At 53.9% G+C, this 23,173-nt stretch overlaps 1 long non-coding RNA gene across 1 annotated transcript; it reads left to right on the top strand.

Moving 5' to 3' along the window:
* The first annotated feature begins 17,761 nt into the window (after positions 1–17,761).
* On the top strand, positions 17,762–22,408 carry LOC149522234 (uncharacterized). The gene is made up of 2 exons (XR_016347288.1): positions 17,762–18,657; positions 18,706–22,408. It is a non-coding gene; the product is annotated as an uncharacterized LOC149522234 (long non-coding RNA).
* Positions 22,409–23,173: the final 765 nt, after the last annotated feature.

Raw genomic sequence — 23,173 nt, 5'->3', positions numbered from 1 at the left:
CATATGACAGGCCCTTGCTGTCTTGGGACAGGAGGAGCCCGGCCACGGGGATGCACCAGCTCCCCCTTCCCCAGCTTGGCTCCAGGGCCGGTGTTGCCTGCAGGGAAGGAGCTGCCAGCGGGAGTAGGAGCATCAGTCGGAGCTTTTCCTGCTCACGCCGGGACTGGAGCCACGGACCCGACCCGGCCCTGGACCGGGCACCAGGGGAGAAGGAGGAGCTGCCCCTCCCCCCCGCGGGGGATAGAACCTCCCCTCCCCCACCTCCTGTCCCTGGACAGGGACCTGCACAGCCCAGTGAGTCAGGGCCAGCTTATGGACTGTAGCCATTGGGCTGCACAGCCCTGACTAAAGGGGCAAGGTACCGACACTGGCCATTGGGCCACACTGGTTGGACTAAAGGAGCAAGAAACTGACTTTGGCCATTGGGCCACACTGCCCTTAGAAAAGGGGCAATTACTGACACTGGCCATTGGGCCACACTGCCCTTAGAAAAGGGGCAAGGTACTGACACTGGCCATTGGGCCACACTGCCCTGAGAAAAGGGGAAATATACTGACTCTTGCCATTGGGCCACACTGCCCTGAGAAAAGGGGAAATGTACTGACTCTGGCCATTGGGCCACACTGCCCTGAGAAAAGGGGCAATTACTGACACTGGCCATTGGGCCACACTGCCCTGAGAAAAGGGGAAATGTACTGACTCTGGCCATTGGGCCACACTGCCCTTAGAAAAGGGGCAAGATACTGACTCTGGCCATTGGGCCATACTGCCCTTAGAAAAGGGGCAATGTACTGACACTGGCCATTGGGCCATACTGCCCTTAGAAAAGTGGCAATTACTGACACTGGCCATTGGGCCACACTGCCCTGAGAAAAGGGGCCAGTACAGACTCTACCCACTAGGCCACTCTGCCCTAAGGCAAGCTCTGCCAGAGGGAAGTTGGGAGCCTGCAGGCTTTGTGGCGGGAGAAGCTGCCGTCCCCTCGGAACCAGGCGCGGGCTGGACCCAGCAATAGGATGGAGACGATTCCAGCCCAGAGACGGGGAGTGTCACGGCGCAGACTGAAGACTAAACAACCCGCCCAGTAGCCAGGACCAGGCGAGGTCACAGACGGGACCAGGGCAGTGGAGGAGGAAACCGGCCGGCCAGGCAGAGAGGGACCTGCTGAACCTCGGGGACCTGCTGAAGCTGGAACAGACGAAGGGGCCTCCCCGTCGCGCCGCTTCCCCCAGACCCGAGCTCGAGCTGCCGGTGCCCTTCAGCCAGGACGCCGGGCACAGAAGCCCCAGCAACCGCGGCGCCTCGCAGCCCTGCCCTCGGCGTCGGAGGCCTGGCCAGGCCCTTCCCAGGGAGACTCCCATCCAGTGCAGATCCCTACGGCGGGGGTGGGGAACCTCAGGCGCGGGGGCCGGATGCAGCCCCGGCTGGCGGGGATCCGGCCCCTGAAGGTCGGGGCTCTACCCTGCATTGGGGGCCCACGCTGGGAAGGGGAGGGGGGCTGTTTCTCACTTGTGTGCAGCCCCCCATAGATTTTTCTGTGGGTCAGTGGCCCCGACCCAGCAAAGGTTCCCCATCCCTGCTCTGTGGGGGGTAAAGGTCCCTGGGAACCTGACTAGGGCCCCACCCATTTCACAGCCAGGAGACGTGCAACGGGGGGAGAGGAGGGGATGGAGGAATGGCGAGGGGAGTCTGAGCTCCCCACGTGGTGAGGGGCCTGGGGCGTCAGCTGCTCCCTGTCCTGGCTGGGATGGGACAGGAGTTGTCCTGCCCCAACATGGGAACTCGCGGAGGGGGCAGATCAGAGCCACCCTGAGGGGCAGGGAGACGTGAGGGTGGAATGGCTCTAGCTCTGCCCCACAGGCTGCTGGGAAGTGAAATTGGCACTCTTGGGACGCCCCCACCTCCATTGCACACAATCCTTGTTTGGGTCAGGACTCAGCCGGTCAGAGAGCCGGGAAATTTCCCACGGAAGCCCCCGGGAGTGTGCCGGGGAGCAGTGTGGACACGGTCTGGCTGTGAAATGGGCGAGGTTGCAGGGGACGCGATGGGGCCCTAGTTCCGGCGTATTCCCTGGAAGTTGTGGGAAAGGGTCTGCCAGAAACTCCTGGCCCTGTTGGTCTCCAGGGTCATTGGGGAATCCCCTAGTGCAGCCTTTCTCCAGCTGGGGCTCCCCACCCACAAGGGGGTCCCAGGGCCAGGGGAGGGGGCTCCCGAGCAGGGTCACTGGCCGCCTGGGTTTTCCCAGCCATGACCTTGTCTTCAGGCCACAAATCTTCCTCTGGGCAGATGTTTGGAAATATTAAAAACTGTCGGATTTCTCCCGGCTTTCCCAGCTGAGTGGCTGGAGAGCAGCGGCTACTGTCTGGCCATCCGGTTTGGGGGCAGCCCCATTGACAGCAGCAGCACAGGAGGAAGGGAGGCCTGTTCCGGTGTTGCCATGCTTCCTTCTGCACTGCTGCTGGCGGGGGGGCTGCCTTTCTATCTGGGTGGCTGCAGAGCAGCGGCCCCTGGCAGGTCACCCAGCTCAAAAGTCAGCGCCACCACCAGCTGCAGCGCAGAGGGAAGGGGGCAGTGCTGCAGGGTGTGGGGCTGCCTTCTGACCCGGGTGGCTGGAGAGCAGTGGCTGGTGGCCAGGGGCCCAGCTTAGACGACGGCGTCCCTGCCAGCAGCAGCACAGAAGCAGGGTGGCTCCGTGTGGTGTCACTCCTACTTCTGCACCACTGCTGGCGGGGGCCCTGTCTTCCGAGCTGGGCGCCCCAGGAGCAGCCACGACTCTCTGGTCACCCGCTCGGCCGTCAGTGCTGCCCCAAGAGCGGTGCAGCAGGAAGTGCAGGAGGGGCGGGATTGCAGCACTTCCTTCAGCACCGCGGCGGGTGTCAGCCCTGCCTCCCAAACCGGGTGACCAGAGAGTGGGTGCCACTGGCCAGGGGCTACCTCAGAGGGCAGCGCCGATACCAGCAGCAGCACAAACTAGGGGTGTCAACGTGTGTAGCTGGCTACACGATTAACCAATACGTCTGGGCTTATTGGTTAATCCTGTCGCCTCCACACACCCCTCCCCCGGCTGCCTCAGGAACAGAAGCAGCAAGAGAGGGGGAAGGTGGGAGCTGGTGTCTGCGGGGATCCAGCTATTAAGTTGCCTCCCCATGAGCACCAGATCCCATGGAGCTGCCTGGCCCGCACCATGGGCTGCTGCCTCTCATAGAGATGCAGCAACACGGAGGGTGAGGGAGTCAGGCAGGAGCTGGTGCACACGGGAAGCAGCTTTTAAGACAGCTCCCCATGTGTATCAGCTCCTATGGAACCACGTCTCACCCATCCCCCTCCACTGCTGCCTCCCTATCAGTGTGGGGGCAGGGCAGACATGAGATGAGATGTTCGGGGAACTATCTTCTAAGCCGGCTCTCCACACAGGCCAGCTCCATGGAGCCCCCTTTCCTCCCTCGCTGTCTCACATAGAGGCGAGGGGGATGGGGGGGTTGCTCGAGAGGAGCTGACTTAAAATCTAGTTCTCCGTGAGCACCAGTTCTGCGGAGCTGCCTGCTCCTGCCTCTCACACTACAGAGGAGGCTGCTGCAGAGGAGCCTCTGTCCGGGGCTGGCACAAGCTCTCGTCGCACAGAGGCTGCTGTGTGGGATGCCGGTGCAGCCTCTGTCTGCTGTGTGGGATGCCGGTGCAGCCCCTCATTGCTGACTCAGGCACCAGGGACTATCGAATAATCGTGGAATTGCTACAGTTTGATGCAGTGACATGATTGTTCAGTGACTCCCTGTCTGACATCCCTAGCAAACAGGGAGGGCGGCCCTGGACGGTGCTCCCCTCGTCCTTCTCTGCCATCGCTGGCAACAGCGCTGCCACTCCCGCCGGGCAGCTGGACAGTCCGTGCTGTCTCCGGTAACAGTGCAGAAGGCAGGTGGACTGCTGCAGCTTTGCCTCCCTGCCTTCCGCGCCGCTGCTGCTGGGTAAGGATGTTAAATAACGATTCATGGACAAGTTGAGGAGTCGATGGAATTTCCATTGGCTACTCGACTAGTCGATGGGCACTTTCTGCACTTTGAACTGGACAAGGGCCCCAGCAGGGCCTCCTGTGCACTTCAAAACGGGAACTCCGTGTGCAGCCCGGGGCCAGCAGGAAGTCCCACTGACTCGGCTTTACGAGGGTCCTTCCGCTTTGAAAAGCTCAGGATCCTGGAGGCTCTTGTGCATTTCTGAGTGGAAGCACCTGGAGTCAGCAGGGGACTCAGACCCCTGGCCACCCCGAGGTCCATGTGGCGCTGTTCCTTTGGAGAAACCCCTTTTCACACCTTTTCCCATGAGCAGGCAGCGCCAGCACCACCAGCAGTGCAGAAGGGAGGGCGGCCTGGTGTGGCGGTGCCTCCCTTCCCTCTGCACTGCTGCGGGTAGAGGCTCTGCCTACTAATGGGGAGGCTGAGGAAGTTATAAGGGGTCAGGTGCCCAACCTGGATGGCAACCCCACCGCCAGCAGCAACGCAGGAGGGAGGGGAGCTGGTCTGATATCGCCACCCTCCCTGCTGTGCCGCTGCTGGCCGTGCCTCTCACTTCTCAGCTGGGCAGCTAGAGAGCGCAGGCACCATGTGCACAAGGCCGCCTGACCCAGCAGAGCCACCCTCCCTTCCGTGCCCCTGCTGGGGGCAGCCCTGCCTGCCACACTGACGCTACGTCTAGACGACAGGCTTTTGTCCACAGAAGTTTTGTCGACAGATACTGTCAACAAAGCTTCTGTCAACAAAGAGCATCTAGACTACGTCCAGTTCTGTAGACAGAGCAAGCCGCTTTGTCAACATGACAGTGTAGACGCAAAGGGCAGTGGAGATGCAATAGCGCCTTCTGGTGACAGAACTCTCTCGACAAAAGGCGTTATTCCTCGTAGAATGAGGTTTACAGCTGTCGACAAAACAGCGGAGACAACAGAACTCAGCAGCAGTGTAGACGCAGGTATAATTGTGTCGACAAAAGTCCACTTTTGTCGACAAAACCCTGTAGTCTAGACACACCCTTAGTGGCCTGCGAGAGGCCCATGCTGGCAGGACTCCCAGCTGCAAAGTCACCGCCAGCAGCAGCACAGGAGGAGGGGAGGCCTGGTCTGGTATCTCAGCCCTTCCTTCTGTGCCGCTGTAGGCGGTGGCGCTGCCTTTGGACCTGGGCAGCAGCAGGGCAGCGGCTGCTGTTGTGGGGCCCAGATCGGAGGGGGCCCCACTGAGCAGCGAGTGAGGGGTGGTCACTGACGGGTCCCCCAGCTCAGAAGTCAACGCCGCCCCAGCAGCAGCGCAGAGGCAGGGTGGCCTGGCATGTTGTTGCCACCGTTCCTTCCGCACTGCTGCTGGCAGGGCTGCCTTCTCCGCTGGGGACCACAGAGCAGGGGCCACAAGGGAGGTGCCCAGCTCGGAGGGCAGCTCCGCTCCCAGCAGCAGCGCAGAAGGAAGGGGGTGTGGCTGCCATTGCATCCTTCCCTCTGCCCCCCTGCTGGGGGCATCGCTCCCTTCCAAGCTGGGTGGCCAGAGCGAGCGGGATCCCAGCTGTGGGGTCAATGCCAGCAGCAGCAGCAGCGCAGGAGAAGTGGAGGCAGCGATGCCGTTGCCACCCTTCCGTCTACGCCGCTGCTGGCCAGGTTGGGGGCAGAGAGCAGCTGCCCCTCCAGCCACCCAGCTGGGGAGGCCAGGAGAGATCAGGGACATTTCTTCTTATTTCCAAACTCCGCCGGGATGGGGACCTGGGGACTGAACACGAGGCCACGGCTGGGAAAGCCCAAACGTCCGGTGCCCCCGTGAGCGACCCTCCTGCCCTCGCCTTGCTGCCCCCTTCTGGGCAGGGACCCCCAGGGGGAGAAACGCTGCACTAGGGGATTCCTCTACGACCCCGAGGGCCACCACGGCCAGGAGTTCCCGGCAGCCCCTTTCCCACCACTTCCAGGGAGGAGGCGGCAGGTTCTCAGGGGAGGTTTCCCCAACTCAGAGATCTGCCTGGATGGAGAGTGGAGGAGCAAAGGGAAGGCCTGGCCAGGAACGCCCAGGGCCAGGGCAGGGCTCACACGGCAGCACCCATGGCAGGGAGTGGCCAGCGACTCCTGGGAACAGACGGGTGTGTAAAGAAACCTGCTGCTCAGCCAGGCCCAAAACTCTGTGTCTGCCGGCCACTGGGGCCAGCCCAGATGTATCCAGCCTCCCACTGACTCTGGAGTCCCTGCTGCCTTCTCCTGCATTGCCGGAAAGAGGAGAAGTGATTCGCGGGATCCAAGAGATGCTCCCTCGATGCCAAAATCTCCCCCCACCTCAGGTGCAGCAACAGCAAGAGCCAAGTGAAAAAATTGTGAGATTGGTTTAAAATAAAGAGAGTGCAGAGAAATAAACCGACCATTGATTTAATGAGCTTTGCTTTCTGCACGCGCGGGTCGGTCTCAGCCATTCCCTGAAAATCAGAGGACTTGAAACGCTTTTCCCATGACAGCCGAGGGGGCGGCTACACCCCAGGGCCTGTGGGGACAGAGCGGTGCCAGCAGAGCCCCTCACTGGGATGCAGCTCACAGGCACAGCCCCCTCCCCAGGCAAAGCCCTCCCAGACTCCTGGCTGGAGCAGTCATGCCTAGGAGTCAGAGCAGGGGCTGTGGGTCAGAGCTGGGGTCAGGAGTCCCAGAGCAGCCCAAAGGCCGGTCTCCTGGTCTCAGACTTGAAGGGCCAAAGGAACCATCATGAGCATCTGGTCTGACCCCCTGCACCTTGCAGACCCCAGAACCTCCCCCACCCCACCGGTCCCAGCCCCACTTGCCCTGGCTGTTACTGAGGCCCCCACGTCATGGCTCAGCGATGGCAAGGGATGGAGAATCCCCCATTGACACGACTTGACCCCAGCCTGGGACTCTGCAGAGGGAGGCAGCCGCACCCAGCCAACCCCCAGGGGCTCTGCACATCTGACCCCTTGACAAGCCCTTCCCACCCCCAGACACGGGGTCAGTCCCTGATTAACTGCCCGTCATTCCCCACAGAGGTGCTATGTACCTGACTAACTGCCAGTCTGTGCCCCAAAGGACAGAACCCCCCTGCCAGCCCCTCCCCACGTATCTGAATACCAGCCCCCCACTGCCCCACGACCCTAACTACCTGTCAGTTTCCACAGAGCCCCCTCTAACAGCCCCTCCCCCACGTCCCTAACTGCCAGTCTGTGCCCCACATCCCTGACTGCCAGTCTGTGCCCCACACATAGAGCCCCCTTTCTACCTCCTAACTCACATTTCTGACTAATTGCCAGTCTGTGCCCCACACACAGAGCCCCGGTCTGCCAGACCCGGTGAAACAGGGTGTGCGGGGCTCATGGTCAATTTGCCCTCCTGCCTGGCTTCTCTCCGCGGCTGCTGAGAGGCTCCCCCTGCACCCTCCCGCGTCGGGCCCGGCTCTCAAGGCCAGGCTGTGATGGGCGACGGGGTCACCGCTCCCTGCTGTGTCCTGTCCAGCCACAGGCCGAGGGGGAGCCGCACCCGGCTGGAGTCCTCCCGCCCTGAGCTGGAGCTAAGCTGAGGGGGTCAGACGCTTCCTGCAGCCCCCCAGCACCCAGGAGAACATGGACGGTAAGTGGAGTCGGGGGCCGTGGTCATGGGGAGCTGCTGCGCTCAGGGGGGCTGGGGAATTCCCGCAACCTCGACCCCCAGCGAAATCTCCCCCGACATTCCCAAGAGGAGGGGGCAGGGAGAAATCTCTGCTGTCCTGCTCACGGGCATGGAAACCTCAGCCCTGCCCCCACCCCACACACACAGCGGGAACCCAGAAATCATCTCTCCCTCCCCTCTCAGTGTTCAGTCCCTTCTGCCCCCCCAGCCTGAGTTCCTGCCTCCCCTCCTCTGCCAGGCCGTTCTCTGCCTCTTTGCAAAATATACTGCGAGGCAGAGACTTTTTGTGGGTTTTCCTGCCTCCAGCCACAGTTTGGGGGCCTCTTGATACCCCTGTCCCTTCCCCTCCCAATGCAGGATGATTTAGCCCATCCTAACATGTCACAGTGTCGGCCTGTTTACCCCCCTGCACTCCTGAGAACTTTCTAGATCCCCCTCCCTCCAGGGAATGTGGTTCCCAGCTTTGGACTCTCAGTGCGGATTCTTGCCATGTCCACCTGTGATGCCTGCAGGGAAGTTGTGACGTCGCGGGGTCTGTGTTCACTCTGTTTGCCTGGTGGTGCTGTATGTGATTCTACTGTCTTGTGCTGTTCTATAATAACACTGTGGCTACGTCTACACTGGTATGATTTTCCAGAAATGCTTTTAACAGAAAACTTTTCCGTTAAAAGTATTTTCGGAAAAAGCGCGTCTAGATTGGCAGGATGCTTTTCTGGAAAAGCACTTTTTGCAGAAAAGCGTCTGTGCCAATCTAGACACGCTTTTCCGCAAAAAAGCCCCGATCACCATTTTCATGATCGGGGCTTTTTTGCGGAAAAGAAATCTCTGCTGTCTACACTGGCCCTCTTCCGGAACAGTTTTCCAGAAAAAGACTTTTGCCCGAATGGGAGCAGCATAGTTTTTCCGGAAAAGCACTGATGATTTTACATTAGATCGTCAGTGCTTTTCCGGAAATTCAAGTGGCCAGTGTAGATAGCTGGCAAGTTATTCTGGAAAAGTGGCTGATTTTCCGGAATAACTGGCCAGTGTAGACACAGCCTGTGTGTGTGTGCCTCAGTTTCCCTGGGCACTGCAACACTGCTTGGTTGAGGAAGGGGAAGGCTGGACATGACCCACTGTGGAGGTGAATGCATCTCTCCTGTCCTGAGTCTCCTGTCCTGAGGACCAAGGGGCTGCAGACAAGACCTTTGGCCAGGAAGGGGAACAAAGGAGCAGGCGGAGCTGATTCCAGGCTGGTGACTATGGCCTGAGGGGAAGGATCAGTCTCCGCTGGGTTAGGATGAGGGAGGGGATTGAGCAGGAAGGGGGGAGCCGGGCCCAGAGCCCTTTTCCCAGAGGAATGGTCCTGCCTGCTCCTGGTCCCTGTGTTAACAAGGATTCCGCGCTGCGCTGTGTCCTGTGAACCAATAAACCTTCCGTTCTACTTGCCAGTGAGAGTCACGTCTGGCTGTGGATGGGGGTGCAGGCTGGTGACTCCTCCACACCCCATGACAGAAGAAAAGAGCCAGGATGTGCGAGATGGGGCCTCCTGTGTCCTCCCCCCGCCCTGAGTTAACAGGGCTTCCCCTCCCCTTTGAGCGTGTGCAGAGGTGGGCGACCGGACCTGGCTGTAGGGTTTGTGCTGGGGCTTGAGGCTTAAACCTGAGCTGTCTGCTCAGTGGCAACCCCCGCAGGCCCCTCCATAGCCCGGCCGGCAGAGCGAGGGTTGTAGCAGGCGCTGAGCTAGTGACCCTCGGGGGCTGGCTGGACTCTGGCTCCAAGGGGAGTGTCTCTGCCTTTCCCTGGCTGCGCAGAGCGAGAGAAGAGAGGAAGGGCTTGGGGGCCAGCTGCCAGCTGCAGCCAGGGCACCTGGACCTGTGGGTGCCTGGACATGCCACTTCCCTCACCCCTGGTCCCAATCCTGCTGTAGCTGAAACCTGCCATGGCCCAGTCACCCCTTCCCAGCCTGAGCCCCGAGGCCCAGACAAGCTCGGGCAGACCCCTCTACCTAGCTTGAACCCAGCCATGGTTGGTCTGCTCACACCTGTGGTGACTCCCCTCCCCCGGCCCAACCCAGCCCGGGACCGGCCCTGCCGTGGCTGGGGAGGGAGGCCTGTCCTGGGGCCCAGCAGCAGGGGAACCCCCAGACATTGACCCAGCCCTCGTGGCTGCCGACTCTGCCTGGGAGCGGGGCCCAAAGGGGACCCCAGGCCGTCGTGCCCGGGGCCGTGCACCCGTCAGACAGTGGCCGGCTGGGGCAGGGCTCTGGAGGCTGCTGGTCCCCAAACACGGGAAAGGCTCCCCTGCCAGTGCTGGGCCTAGGTGGCCCATGGCTCCCGTTCCGGTCTCCTCCCCCACAGGAGCCCAAATCCCCCCCCTCCTCCATTGCTCCCCTCAGAGGGCAGAGGGTGTCAGGACTCTTGGAAGCTCCACCCGTGTGAGTCACCAAGAGGATACAGCAGGGCCTGTCCCAGGGGACGGTGTATGTTGGGAACAGGCTGGTGTTGCCGGCGGGCTCCAAGGTGCTCCATGTGGGGGATGAGGACACACCCCTGGGCTCTCTGGGCCGGGCTCCTCTTCACTGGGGCGGCATCTCCCCCCCAGCACCCGCCTGTAGCAGGGGGTGGCGGCGGCGGGGGGCAGGGAGTGGGGCTGGGCTGTCTCTCCCTCTGCGCTCGTGTGGGGAACAGAATCGTTAACAATTGCTATTTAAATGCCCGTCCCCGGGCCCTGAGCTCCCCCTCCCTGAGGGACAGGGACAGGTCTCACAGCTCCCTGCGCCCCTCCCCATGTGGCCACCGCTTTCAGGTTTTCGTCACAGACAGGGCGGCTGGAGTTGCAGGTGAACACCCTGCGAAAGCTGAGACCCCGGAGCACGAGGCTGTCGCAGAGACGGGTCGGCATGGCCTGGCGGTTCCTGGGCCCTGCCAGCGAGCTCACAGGCCAGGCTGGGTGTGACCTAACACTCAAGCTGCTCTAGCTCCCGAGACGCAGCGCAGGCCTGGACATGGCCTGGGAGTTCTCGGGGCAGAGAAACGGTCAGTGGAGGGGGGACTTGGTGCAGAAATTTGGGCCAAACCTCCCTGTGAGGAGTCCAAGACCTCCCCTCCCTTCCCTCTGCAGCCCTGGGTAGGGGCCCATCTCCCGCACGTGTGCTCCCCTATCTCCCTGGTGGGGGCAGGAAATCTCGGCAGCATCTCATCCCCGGCCACCCGCTCGCCAGCACAGACACAGCCCCACACGCAGACACAGAACTTTATTGTGCTTCCAAACGGGATTGTTCCATCCGCGCTGCCCAAACGCGAGCGTCTTACAGCCCAGCAGGCCCCGAGCTTTGTCAGAGAAGCACAGCCCCGTGGGGGCACACATGCTGTGTAACACAGGGTATGTCTACACTACAGAGTTAGTTCGAACTAACTTAGTTCGAATTAGTTAATTCGAACTAAGCTAATTCGAACTAACACATCTAGAACTAAAAACTAGTTCGAATTAGCGTTTTGCTAATTCGAACTAGCATGTCCACATTAAGTGGACCCTGAACAGGGCTTAAGGATGGCCGGAAGCAGTGCCGGCAGGGCATCAGAGGAAGACTTAGAGCGTGGAGATGCTGTCTCAGGCTAGCCGAGGGCTGTGCTTAAAGGGTCCCGACCCCCACCCCGGACAGACAGTTCTCAGGGGTGCCCCGCTTGCAAAGCAGTCCTGGCTTGGAGTGCCCGGAGTGCCCACACTGGGCACATCACACCACTCGGCCATCAGCCCGGCTGCACTTGCCGCAGGCTGCCATCTGGGGAGAGGGGGCAATTGGGGGGCTGCAGGAGAGCTTCCACCACCAGAAGCCCGCAGAGCCAGCCCAGTCCTCCCCATCGGGGGCTCGTGCCCCATTCCTCCTTCACCTCCTTCCACTTACCCTTCTCTACCCCTTTTCTTGATGTACAAAATAAAGGACAATTGTGTTCAAAAATGGAATCTGTCTTTATTGAACAAAACTGGGGGAGACTGGGAAAAGGAGGTGGGAGAGGGGAAGAGAGAGGCTGGGAGAGGGGAGGGCAACTAAAATGATCAGGGGTTGGGAACAGGTCCCATATGAAGAGAGGCTAAAGAGACTGGGACTTCTCAGCTTAGAAAAGAGGAGACGGAGGGGGGACAGGATAGAGGTCTCTAAAAGCAGGAGTTGGGTGGAGAGGGTGCATACAGAAAAGTTCTTCATTAGTTCCCAAAAAGAAGGACTAGAGGACACCAAAGGAAAGGAATGGGTAGCAGGCTTCAAACTAGTAAGAGAAAGTTGTTCTTCACAAAGCAAAGAGTCAACCTGTGGAACTCCTTGCTGCAGGAGGCTGTGAAGGCTACAACTAGAACAGAGTTTAAAGGGAAGTGAGATCAAGTCATGGAGGTTGGGTCCATGGAGTGGTATTATCCAGGGGGTAGGAGTGGTGTCCCTGCCCAAGGTTTGTGGAAGGCTGGAGAGGGATGGCACGAGACAAATGGCTTAGTCACTGTCTTCAGTCCATCCCCTCCAGGGTCCCTAGGGTTGGCCACTGTCGGCAGACAGGCTACTGGGCTAGATGGACCTTTGGTCTGACCCAGGACGGCCATTGTAAGCTCAGGGCTCAGGGTCGGGGGTCTCAGAGGACCCCCTTGATTTTCATGCACACCTGCTCCTGGGTGGCCAGGCTGGCAGCTCTCCTGCCCTAGACGGCCACCTTCCTGTGCCTAGTGCGGAGATCGATGCTGCTACTGAGGCCCTGATCTTCACTTCCCCACCGGGCTCCCTCTCCGGGGAGAGAATCCGACCCTGGCTCTGCATGGGGAGGAAAGCCCAGCTCAGCCTTTGCCCCTGAGCTCAGCCGCCAGCTTCACGCCTCTGACCTCTCCGTGTGGACTTCCTGTCGAGCCGTCTCTGACCCTGGCAGTTGCGTCGGGTCTCAGGTCTGCAGCCTCTGGACTGTCACGTTGGGGCATGGAGCGATCAAGGCGGAGAAAGGAGTTCTACCCCCAGTGGTGGGGACCCTCCCCTTCCCCATCTGTGGTGGGTCCTTCCAATCAGCTCATCCCACCCAGAGCCTCCTGCCTGCCACCATCTGGGACCATTGCTGGTGGGGAGCAGGTGGGACAGGGGTGAGCCTGGGAATACATGGTCCAGATACCACAAGTGTAAGGGGCAAGACCAGCCCCTTCCAGACCAGATGCTGCTACGTAGCCCTGCCTGGGAGAGCTGGGTTCAGGAGGTGACTTCCACTCCCTCCCTGGAGAAGCTGCCCTCTCCATTGCCAGAGTGTCTCAGCTAGAGTAGAAGGGGACAGCACTGAAATGGGCTCTTTCCTGCTCCCCTGGTCGCCTCTCCATCAGATACAGCAGCAGAATGTGCCGGGGGGGGGGGGGGGAGGGGTAATGGTCCCTGTAATCTGGGCATTTGTGTGGCCCTTCAGAAGAAATTCAGGTGCTGTCCAGCTGATTAGTGGAGCCCTCACAGCTGGGTTTTGCTTTGTTATTGGTGGTGCATATTCCACATGCCTCAGTGCATGTAACAAAATTTATTCTGCACCTGAATAGACAAAATCAGCCAGGGATGGAAAAGATTAGAGGGAACATTAGCAGAAGGAGGTGCTGGTGTTACCAGATTTGCCCAATACTCTGGGGTATGCTCATTTATCAGGGTTACCCTTATGAGACTGGGGGGAGGTTAACAGTTCTATCAGTGTGCTGTTGGTGCTTACTTGGGCTCTCATATGGAGCTGAATTCTCCCTGCTGCCAATTCCCCCTCCCACTGGAGCTCTCCTGCAGGAACTAGGTTCCTCAGGATGGGGTTCTTCCCACCTTAGCAACACACACAGACACTCACACCCACTAACAGAGCATGTCTGAGAGGACTGGGTACTCAGCACTCACAAGCTGACCCCCTCATATGTCCCTGGACTCAGCTGGCTGGGTTTCACAGCAATGCCACACTGCACCCTCATGTGCCTTTGGACTCCGTGGGCTGGATTAAACAGCACTTTAAGCTGCTATCCTCATAAGCCCCCAGGTTCAGCACCCCCTATCCGCACTTTCACACCACAGTCATTCACAGGTAAACCACACGATGAGCAAACCCCACAGGATTTTGGGCACTACAGGGATCTTTTGCTTGGGTACAAGAAGCGTTGTTGCAGAGCGAATGGGGAAGCCAAAACAACACCCCTTAAGGAAGAGCGAGCAAAAGAGAAAGAAAGAGAGAGAAGCAACCAGCTTAACAGTGAAAGTGATTTATTTCTGAGTAGTGAATAGATATCAAACAGTTACAATATTAAATCTAACAATTACAATATTAAATCTAAATTGAAGCTGATTACAAATGTTAGGTAACCATATAACAGTTTACACAGGGCAGGGTCAGGAGGCTGTGCTTAGAGAGATAGGAGAGAGAGAAAGAGAGAGAGAGAGAGAGAGAGACCTCACCACTCCACGGAGCTTGCACTGATCGGGGTTCCCAGATGATGATGGTAGCCGGGGGTCCAGAGGGCAGGAGAAAAGCAGGACAGAGCCCCCAGCACGATCAGACAGGAGATGAAGAAGTCTCAATGGAACTGATGCAGTTTAAGTCCAGGTATCAGAACAGTTTTCTTGGGGCAAGGATAGGAGTTTTATAGGGATAGTTCAAAGAGAAAGAGGAGAGACAATAGAGACTGATCACCCCTGGTTATGGGTGATGTTCCTTGAACGAGCTCACAATGCAACTTGGCAGTTTCAGTATTTTAGATGTCAATAGGATCGTTACTAGAATTGGTCTGATAATGACTAATTTGGGTGTGAGCAGGCCTAGGTTCATTAGCATCTGGAGCAGGGATTTCCCATCAGGCAGTGCTTCTCTGCTTTCGGTGTCCCATAGTTCAGTGCAGTTCCTGCCTTGGAAGAGCTGCTCTCCATTCTGTATGCTAATGAGATGTCCCTCTGTTCCATCTTTAATGTAAATGAGGCTGGGGTGTTTCCTTAATTGTATCACCCTTGTCTGAAGCAGTTTAGGTGTGTCTTCCCTGGCCTTTTCTTTGCTTTGTCTTTGATTCTAGCAGAGGCCTGAGGGAGGGGAATGGTTTTCCATGAGTGCCACTCCCTGACTCCCCAAGAGCACAAGGCTGACAGGTGACCATGTTCTGGTTCCCCAATAATCACAGAGCTGGTGGGTAACAAGTCCCCCCGTTGATGGGGTGCTTGCGCTGAGCAAGTATCCCCATCACATCCTTAGTCCATGATAGTGAGTTTGGTCTTCAATCCATTGTAGCCGTCGCATCAGTCGTTGGATCCAGCAAACCAGTAGAATCAGACCAATTACTAGTATAATTTGGAAACCCATGATCACCACAAGGGGGTGAAGCATAATATTTAAAAGACCAGTTGCACTGGGGCTCCACCCAAGCAATGTCTCCCACCAGGAGTGATGGCCTGTGTCTGCAACTGTAGCTGCTAGCCTAGAGATCTCTTGGTTATAGTGCCGAATCTCAAGTTTACCCTTTTCTCCCAGAGTTTGGAGCTTCTGAAGCTCAAGTTGTAAGGAGGGATGATTTAATAGTCCCTTAATAACATTGAGACCCATTCCCAGTATAATGGGGGAAATCTCCTTGTATAGCTCAGGGTAGGCTTTGAGATGCTGTACAGTCCATATAGGCACAGTAAACTTGCTATCACAGGTAACAATTGTGGTTACATTACAGAAACAGCGATTAATGTAAGGCACCATGGGTTGAATCCAATATCCATTAATTAGTACAATGCTACATCTTGTTCTTACACAGACACATGCTTTACCAATATAGACAATAACAGACCCCTCTTCCTGGATAACATCAAAGGAACAGTGAGATTCATTTCCCGGTTGTGGGAAGAAACACTCATCATGTTCCTCTAAGGCTTGGTCTTCACAAATGTAGCCCAACCCTTCTCTCCTCCTACACCCTTTTACATTTACTGTGTTCCATACATTATCCTTCTGCCAGGCCCAAGTGTTGGGATCCTTGGAGTACATTACTGAATCATCATTAATTTGTAATCCCAGTGGGACAACAGGGTGAATTACTCTGATTTCTTTCCCTGCCACGGTTATGAGGAATAACTGAAAGCTTTGTTTGTCATGATTATATGAAGCATTAACTAATCTCCACCAAGGCTGGAGGACTAGTTCTTCGTCTGTTACATGGGGCCGTATTAAGTTGATTACCTCCATGGGAATCTGTCCTGCTAAGGCTTGCCGAATCATTCCCATGATTACATTTTGGGTGAGAGCCTGAGCTTGCTCACATGCAAAAGTCAATGAGATATTATTTTGGAGAGATTGCACACCAGATATGATTGACTCTTCATCTTTTTCTATGAGTTTTTCCCACCCAGGAAATACCTTACTTATTAGCTGCTGTTCCTCACTTAACTGTTTCAAAGAGGACGTTAAGGGGATTCCCATGTTCCCCATATTTTCGGTGGCATATGATAACTTATTAGCCAGAACCTCTATGTTTGCAGCATCAACTAAAGAAATTCCGGTTCCTACAGGTGCGAGCCAATCTTTTAACTCTCTTTTTACCCTATTTACATGATTGATCCCTTGCCACATTTTTACCCATTCACCCCAACCCCTATGGCTAGCTCCAATCAAGGGGGCACATACAGGTGCAATGTGAGAGATATTCATGCCTTCCAATTGGATTTGGAGTTCCTTCAGAGAAATCCGAGGTTGAACAACCAAATGTTCTTGTTGATCCAATTTTAACACATGAGGTCCAGAAATTGGGGCTTTTAAGTGTTGGAGGGGAGCAAGGTTTATAATCAGTGGGTCAAACTTTAAAACCGTTTTTGGTTGTGGACCCAATTCTAATGTGTACAAGCCAGACTCATAAAGTCCTTCTGAAATGGAAAGGTGCCCATAGAATTTGAACCGAATTGTTGGTGAGTTTGTCACAGCGTGTGCCCTGTAATGGAACTACCCAGTCTGGGGGACCTTGCTGAATCATGTCATGCCCTGCTACAGTCCAGTTTAGTGGTTCCCAGTTTACAAGGGACCGTGTGATATTCTTGCCGCTGGGTGTGATTAGAGACAGCTGCAGCTCCTCTTCGGGTAATGGAGGTGTCTGGATGCCAGCAACAATGACGACATGCAAGGGCATGGTTGGTCCCCAAACGGCTGAAGAAACCAGGACTATTCGGCACCTTTCACCACCTGGAAGGCTGTTGTTAGTGGCATTGGATGGTGCCACAACCCGACTGTGCTTTCGAGACCACAACGGCTTACACAAGAAGAGGATGGAGTCTGGTGTGGTCTTTGTTTCATAGCAAAACTTGAGTGACTCTCCGGTGGCAACCTGTGTGCAATTGGCCATACTTTCCCAGGAGCACCCAGAGGAGTTGCCAATAGCATGGAATAGGTAGTGCCGCTGCAGGGCCCAGGGATTGCTCCCATTTCCGTAAAATCCATGCATGTGACACAATAATTTTACTTCCTGAGCTTCAGCTGGCAAGCACCTCCATAGGTTCAGGGGGATCACAGGTCCAGCATAGAGCCTCGGTAACATCAGACTCCACATACTTAGGGCCAGCAGAGTGCTGGGGCAACCGTGAGCTGTCATGACTCTTGTTCAGGATCTGTAAAAGGGCAGAAAAGAGAGAACAAACTCCACACTCCCCGCCATATATATGTCGAAGCAAACGCCTCACTCAGTTTACGCGGCTAAACAGACAGTTTTATTGGCCAATAAAAGCAAAGTGAGCCAAACGTGGTCCCAGCAAAGCCGGGTCCAGTAAGGCTGCTTAATACAATCAATCCTAGTATTTTATACCCTTAACCAAACAAGTCTGACGTCAGGGCAAGAAATCAAAGAGAACTTCAAAGAGGAATTATTATCAGCATAGAAAGAAACAGGTTAAAAGGGAGTTCGAGCTTCAGCTCAAAATAGTTCATTAACACATTCCAACAGCGCATCCCTCTGGTCTCTCCCCACCTCGGTGAAGGCCAGTTCACTCCCTCGTGCAGACACAAGAAACTGAAATGGCTTTTTGTTATACAGAATGGCTTCTAGCTAAATATGAAATAGCTTCTACAATCTCCCCCCTTTTAGCCTTTTAAAGGCTAACCATTAAACCGTTTTACATCTCCATTTTTATCAAAGCCTTTATATACATTTCTTGTTCCTCTTTCTGCCCATCATATTTTAACATCATTACTTCCACATTCCCTTTAGTGAGGGTCTGTCCCTTGTTTTCTAGAATACAAGAAATACAGCATTTGATTAGCAAGAAACAAAAATAAGCACAAAAGAATATAGCCAATACTAAAACTACTCCTTGCAAAATCCAAGTTCCCACATGTCTAAACCAGCCTCCCAACTAAGCCCAGAGGGTCCAGTCTTCCCCTTGCTTTAGGCGTTCCACAGTTTTTTCAATCTCTGAGGCATCTTCCTCTACTTCTTTGCTGGTGTTAGAAATATACCCACAGCATTCTCTTCTTACTAAGGCACAAACCCCGCCTTTACTAGCTAGGACATAGTCTAGGGCCATTCGGTTTTGGCTTTTTCTTACCTTGGCTCCTGAACCATTACATGTCCAGCAGTACTTTCCAATTGGGGTCAAGGCTAGGTGGATATACCTGGGTTAGTAAACCTTTTATCCTGCCAAGTATCATTTGGCTTTGTTCACTAAACAGTGTGCCATATTTGAGTGTTGTTCAGTGGGACTAGAATCATTGGGATGCCTCTTTCTGAATGTACAGGACTGTGAGCACATATCTAGCAACCTGTGGAATTAAATTCTTGGGAAACTTGGTTCATTAAAAGCATAAATACATTTAAACCATATAGGTTATAACTACTAGGTATTAAAAACAAGATTAAGCATAAGCTCAACATGAATTGTTTGTCCAGCCTCATGCTGGCTGTTCTTCAGGACTTCGTAGATTGCTTCACCTATCGCTGGCAGGTCCTTCTGGGCCGCAGCTGGTACCTTGGCCTCGGTCTTTTAGGATCGTCTGCTTCAGGGCTTGGATTGCCGGTACCAAGCCTGTGCTGATCCTCGTCTACTTCTGGACCTGGATTTCTGGTACCAGGTCTGCGGTGATCCCCATCTGCTTCTGGACCTGGGTCTCCGGTACTAGGTCTGTGGTGCTCCTTGTTGGGGCCAACTTCTGTAGGGGCCAGGACAGGTTTGCAGTGGGATGCGTGAATCCAGGTGGGCAATCCTTCACACTTTACAGCAGTATGGGTGGTCAGAAGGACTTGGTAGGGACTCTTCTACCTGGGTTCCAGGGCAGTCTTTCGCTGGTGAACTTTCACGGAAACCCAGTCTCCTGGATGTAGTTTATGGCACGGCTCAGTCGGGGCCTCTTGGAAGGCGTCCTTAACCTGTGAATGATAGGACTGTACACACCTCATAAGTTCCTGACAATACTTGACTATGCTTCCTTTAATGAGTATGGCATCAGCCAGGTTAATGTCTGGGCTGCTTAACAGTCTCATAGGTCGGCCACATGCAATTTCATGTGGACTGAGTCCAGTTTTCCGATTAGGAGTGGCTCTCATGCTCATTAGGGCAATCGGAAGTGCTACTATCTATGTTAAGCCAGAGTTCTCACATATTTTAGCAAGTTTGTTCTTTAAAATCCTGTTTCATCTTTCTACTGCTTCTGCGCTCTCCAGGTGTCGTGCACAGTGCAGTGCTTGTCTGGTAGAGTAGTACTTTTCCAGTTTTTTTTTAAAACAATTTTGCCCAGTAAAGTGGGTACCTTTATCACTGGAGATCACAAGGTGTATTCCCCATGATGGGATGTAATGATTTAGAAGTTTCTTAGCTACTGTGATGTCATCATGTTTCCTGCAGGGATAAGCTTTTACCCATCCCAAAAACAAGCAAACAATAACCAGCACATTATTCAAAAGATTGACATTTAAGCAATTGAATAAAGTTCATTTGTAAATTCAGAAATGGTCCCAAAGGTGGAGGTCTGGTTGCCGGAACTGTCTTTACAGGTTTACCCACGTTGTGGGCTTGGCAGACAGGGCAAGCCAGACAGTAATCTTTGGCTGCTTGGGAGAATTTGGGAGCAAACCAATTTTGTTTTAAGGATTGCTACCATCCCCCCTTTTGCCAACGTGCGACAATCCAGGGAGCACGGGGGCAAGGTGAGGTAGCAAGACCACTGGGGCAACAATGTGGCCATCAGAGCTGCACCACAAGTGGTCTGGGCGCAAGGTGCACCCTGCCAGTCTCCACTCCTGCTTTTTTGATTCTGGGGCTTGGTTTCGCAGGAGGGCCAGTTCTGAAAGAGATGGCGTAGGAGCTGGCAATGGTAGGAGAAAAGGGAAAAACAGCAGGTAGAGGAGCAGATTCCGCTACATTCCAGACAGTACAAACTGCATAGCCTGCTACTAAAACTCTACTAGAATTATAAAGGCAAGAACCATTTATATAAAGCACAATGTTAAGATTATTCAAGGGACTTAAATTATTCTTTCATTAAAACAACAATATTGTACACACAACAATATTAGAAATACATATATCACAATTAAGACACACACAAGACAAATCTGGTCAGAACACAGAACACAAACTTATTATGTCATGACACAGAACTATGATTTTTTTTTTCAGTTAATTTTCAGCTGATATTAGCGCTATTTGATGATCTAAAAGACAAAGAAAACACTTGTACCTCCATTGGGGTGGCCCATTATAACTTAAAATACTGCCTAAGATCTGTTAGGAGAACCGGTTACAGCTAGTGCCTTACCACTTCTATGGGCGAGTGAGCTGCAAATTTCTGAGAACAAGAGCGCTTCATCGGTACTCGTGACCTTCCACTCCCTTGAATTACCTCAGAGATGCTAGCCCTCTCCAACAGTGGCATGCCTCAGTTTTCCTCTTGTACTGCAGACCAGGCTTTTTCTTTACTGCTACAGAAACTCTTAGAACAAGGTGCTTGCTAGTTACTATTCCAGCAAGCAAAAAGGTTTTTCTTTCCTGAAAAGAATCACATGCAATGTTACAGACTTACTTATGGGGGACAGTGCTCCCCCCCTTCTAGAACAGACAGGCAGTTTGCAGACACACACAACCTTGGATCTGAAAGCAAGCCAAAGGTGCTATCAGCTCAGCCTTGAACAGAAACACTGTGAAGTTTCTGGGCTTGGATTTTTTTTTTTTAAACAATAATTAGGTTCCTTGGAAGACACATTTAACCCTTAGGGTGCAGGTTTTACAAATTTACAATGTATAGATTCTATTCTTATATGCGGTTAACCAATTAAGTTTCAGTAGAATTCCTTATTTTCTCTTTAATAGATTTAACAAAGTGTCTGTAACCAAATGTTTAACTTGGCTGTTTCATTGCTAAGATGATAAAAAGAGACGACAAGAAACAAGGAGTCATTTCTTAAAGCAGGTTTCCCTTCATATATAACAACAATCGCTTAATTCCGTCCACTCTCCTATGCAGTCACTTCTCACCTTCACATACTCTTTAATCACTTGCTTCGTCCTTCTAAAGAAAAACATTCCTCATTCCTAGTAACTTTCTAATGTCTGTATTTCTACTTTCTTTATTCCTTCTTATGGTTTGTCTTTGCTGAGCTTTACTTTCATCTCTCAGGGCTTTAATTTTTCCTCTTTTCCAATCTGTTAAATGCTTACAGGTCCTTGGACCATTATGCACGTACATGTAGTACACAGGGGTGCTTTTCGGCAGTGTGGGGGGATGTTTAGACTAACCCCCACCTAAACTAACTTTACACACTCCAAAGAAAGAGTCTGCCGGGTCTAGAGTGTCAGACCTTAGCAGCTTATGAAATAAGGGGAGTCGTCACTCCCTCACATATTCATTGAGTCTTGAGGTTCAGCTGACCCCCCCTTGCGTTCAGAGCTCCCTCATGGGAGAGCCCTGGTGCAGCTGGGATCAGCTCAAGTCTCAGACCTATACAGCGGCATTCATTCTTCACTCATTACATTCATACTCATTTTCCACACACAATTTTTTTTCTCCTTTTTCACATTTTTCCTACAGTTTCCACATTTAGATGCATCTTTATTTATTGTCCAGTTCCCATGGGTTTCTATTAAGTGACGCTGCCCTAAGACACCCGGCACTTAATATCAGACTTCATTAGGATCCTATACCAGAAGGCACTTAACATAAAGGCACTGGAATTCCTGTAGACTGACCTACCCCCATTTCCTGCGCGCGCTTAATTCTGTAAGGCACCGAACCAAAGTCCGCCTGCTTACACCATATACTGCAAGTCACCGAATCAGGATCCGCCTGCTCGCTCTGCAAGTCACCGAATCAGGATCCGCCTGCTCGCTCTGCGAGTCACCGAAACAGGATTCGCCTGCTTGCTCTGCGAGTCACTGAATCAAGATCCGCCTGCTCGCTCTGCGAGTCACCGAATCAAGAATTCACCTGCTCGCACTGGTCCCCCCCCCTTTTTGTTGCGAAGCACTGGACTCAAGGTCTACCTGCCTCGCAGGGGTTTCCGGCACCTGCTCCAGCCCGGCAGAACACCACGCCCTGGCGCCTGGAGACAGCCTGGCGGAATGGGGCACTATGGCCTGGGGTTAGCCTCAGAGGTCAGTACTACGCCCACAAATAACAGAGAGAGACAACAAAGCTTCCCCACAGTTCCGTGTGCCGAGAGAGAGTAATGGCACCACACCAGCTTTTAGCGTCCGAACACAGAGGGTCCAGCGCATGGCTGCCTCACTAGAGACACCGGTGTGCCCTTTTGGAACTGTGACACATAAGACAGGCCTAATAGACAAAGACAGACACAGACAGACAAAAATGTTAGCCGCTCCACAAAATTGAATTCCGTAGCTCCTCTTACCCCGATGGCCGGCCGTCACTCCAAATCCCAAGCCCTCAACCAGGAGATTTCGTAACAGGTATCCCCTTTACCTTCTCTTGAGCGCTCTGAGAGGTTTGGAAGTGGAGTGCCGGTCCGTCCATATGGGCAAGTGGCGCGTTAGGAATCTCAGTAGAACCTCCAAATTGTCGAAGCAAAACGCCTCACTCAGTTTACGCGGCTAAACAGACAGTTTTATTGGCCAATAAAAGCAAAGTGAGCCAAACGTGGTCCCAGCAAAGCTGGGTCCAGTAAGGCTGCTTAATACAATCAATCCTAGTATTTTATACCCTTAACCAAACAAGTCTGACGTCAGGGCAAGAAATCAAAGAGAACTTCAAAGAGGAATTATTATCAGCATAGAAAGAAACAGGTTAAAAGGGAGTTCGAGCTTCAGCTCAAAATAGTTCATTAACACATTCCAACAGCGCATCCCTCTGGTCTCTCCCCACCTCGGTGAAGGCCAGTTCACTCCCTCGTGCAGACACAAGAAACTGAAATGGCTTTTTGTTATACAGAATGGCTTCTAGCTAAATATGAAATAGCTTCTACACTGCTAAACTTTCTGCCAGGGAACTGAGTAAACTTGCAGTCACCAATCACGTTGCGACACGCTGACCAGAAGGAATGTGAAATCTATACAAGTTTCAGCTCAGGCGATGCTCAAGGTCGACCTTGCTTTGAGCACTGAGCTCCTCGGCCAAACTTGTTTGCAAACAATAAAAT

The sequence above is a fragment of the Pelodiscus sinensis genome, chromosome 19 (genome assembly GCF_052426305.1).
Source record: "Pelodiscus sinensis isolate ZL-2025 chromosome 19, ASM5242630v1, whole genome shotgun sequence".
In the NCBI taxonomy this organism is placed as follows: domain Eukaryota; kingdom Metazoa; phylum Chordata; order Testudines; family Trionychidae; genus Pelodiscus; species Pelodiscus sinensis.
Note: the sequence above shows the minus strand (reverse complement) of the source record. Positions and strands in the feature narration are given on the sequence as shown.